This window comes from Acyrthosiphon pisum, chromosome A1, assembly GCF_005508785.2.
Source record: "Acyrthosiphon pisum isolate AL4f chromosome A1, pea_aphid_22Mar2018_4r6ur, whole genome shotgun sequence".
NCBI classification, from domain to species: Eukaryota; Metazoa; Arthropoda; class Insecta; order Hemiptera; family Aphididae; genus Acyrthosiphon; species Acyrthosiphon pisum.
Window position 1 is genome coordinate 117,833,962 of NC_042494.1, and position 2,272 is coordinate 117,836,233.

General features: G+C 31.2%; 1 protein-coding gene across 2 annotated transcripts in view; it reads right to left on the reverse strand.

Annotated features, from left to right (window-relative positions):
• Positions 1-1,904, reverse strand: part of LOC100162799 (BTB/POZ domain-containing protein 2) — a 56,002-nt gene extending 54,098 nt beyond the window's left edge. Inside the window, exon 1 of one of the 2 annotated variants that reach the window (XM_016805463.2) lies at positions 1,631-1,904. The gene's annotated coding sequence lies outside the window, so the exon portion shown is untranslated. Of the gene's footprint in view, positions 1-1,591 lie in introns of both variants that reach the window. The other variant, XM_016805462.2, reaches the window with a different exon arrangement.
• Positions 1,905-2,272: the final 368 nt, after the last annotated feature.

Genomic DNA, 2,272 nt, shown 5'->3' on the forward strand with positions numbered 1-2,272 from the left:
TTATATCTAAGGATTGAAAATTTAAAACAAGATTTCACGTAAATATTTAATTCTGTTACCAAAAATTCTAAGAAATACATGAGCACAGTTTATTTTTATAGTAATTTTAAGTTCAAATTTGGACGAAATTACATATTAAAAAAACTAGAATAACTATTTTAGTTATTTTTTTGTGATTGTAATGATTGTATAATATTATTTGTGGATACTTGAAACTTCTAAAGTATACTATTATATATCAATGATTGTACCACGGTTTGTTGTTGATGTATAATGCGTTACCTGATGGATATTGTGATATGATTAATTTGGAATTTATTATTAATACCTATTATAGGTCAATTTTTTTTTAATTCTATAGATAAGTATACCTACCTATAATAGGTATGTCTAATACCTAGACTGACAAACCGTCTCCGCTCAGAATCGTTTTTCTTATACAGTGATATTATATCGTTGAATTCAAATTTAATACTATCCATTATACAGTGACCCACTTGTAACCTACTGTACAGCAGAGCGACATCCACTTACCCACCTTTTTTTATTTTTTAAGCCGAACTCTTTTCTTTCTGCTAATAAAGTGATAATATTTATTCCTGGAATGTTTAATAATATTTTCGACTTTTATTGGAATCGAAAATAAATATACCTAATTGATTTTTAATTTTGGAATATCCTATCGGCTTGTTTTTGTAATACATTCAAAACTATTATTTAAATAATGTGAAAAATAACGCGTTAATACGGTACTTCATAGAAACTAATTTAAAAAGTAATTTTGTTACAATTGCAATTTGCGTTACTTTAAATAAAATGTAATAAAATTACTGCTGCGTTACTGAAAAAATAATTGTAATATGCGTTACGTTACTAATTAGTAATTACTACCCAACACTGACTACTGCATATAATAGGTATGCTCAGATGTCATATTATACTGCAGTATATATTTTATAATTTATGGATGTACCTATACTGTATAGTGTATACACTATACACTTATCAAGTTATCTATACAATATGACAATATAATAAATTAATTTCTACTTACGTATATATATGGTATAAGTAGCGTAATTAGGAATTTGTGTTGGGGGGGGGGGGATTATACGTTTTTAGCAAACTTGAATGGTCATTACCAATACTTTGATCAAAATATTAGCAGTAAAAAAATAGTTTTGGGGTGATCTATCCTCCTAATCCCCCTCCATATTACACCCCTGCATGGTATATAGGTACCTATACTATAATATATTACATATTCTACCTAGTATGCACGAATGTAAGTCGTGTGAAATCTGCAGTAGACTATCAGATTGCAATAATTGTAATAATATAGTACGTTAGTAGTAACAATATATTATTATAACAGGTCACTATAGCAGTATAGCAATACATTATAATATTTATACTGCACTCACTACAATTTTGTAGGCATTTTATATAATACATAATATTCGAAACGATTCGTCAAATAATCAAAAAATAAAACAAATTGAAACATTAAAAGATATGTTTCAGCGGTTGCGAAACGTCTCGCAATATATTATAAAATATATTAATACGTATTATAAATAGTGCGACGAACCTGTTAGCTATATTATTGCGTGTATGTATAGGTACCCACCTAAATATTGGTAAAGATGGTTGGCCAATAGAACGGTGCAATGACGAGGGTACACCGATTTACGCAAGTCCCGAGTACATAATAATAAAATATGAGTGTTTATATATATATATTGGATTATTAAACACAGAGAGTAGTAGAAAGAATAAACAATAACAAAAAACAACAAAATACGATTACATCACAGCCGTATTATTATTAAATCCAACGAAATTCCCGAGGAGCTCGCGACCCCTTCCCGACAGGGAGGAGAAACCAAGACTACCCGCCCGTTGCGCGACGACGAACAACCATAATACAAATCGTATGTATTATATATATATACGAGATTTATATATATTAAGATATGCGCACGCTCATAACATGTATATGCACAGTGTATAAAACCTACCCGTTGGCGACAACACAGAGGGCCGATCGACCTGAAGATGACTATACGTATGTGTATATACAGGACGCTCGACGCCGCACTAGCGCTTCGAGCGAATCCCGCTTGAAACGAAAGTTTCGATGACTTTCCGCCTTCGCTTTAACCCCGTACACCCCCCTTTAAACTATAAAAATAATACATATACGATATACATGTGCGATGTGCCACCGTATATACATAATGGGTGTACAGTGTACACTGTACGCATTCGA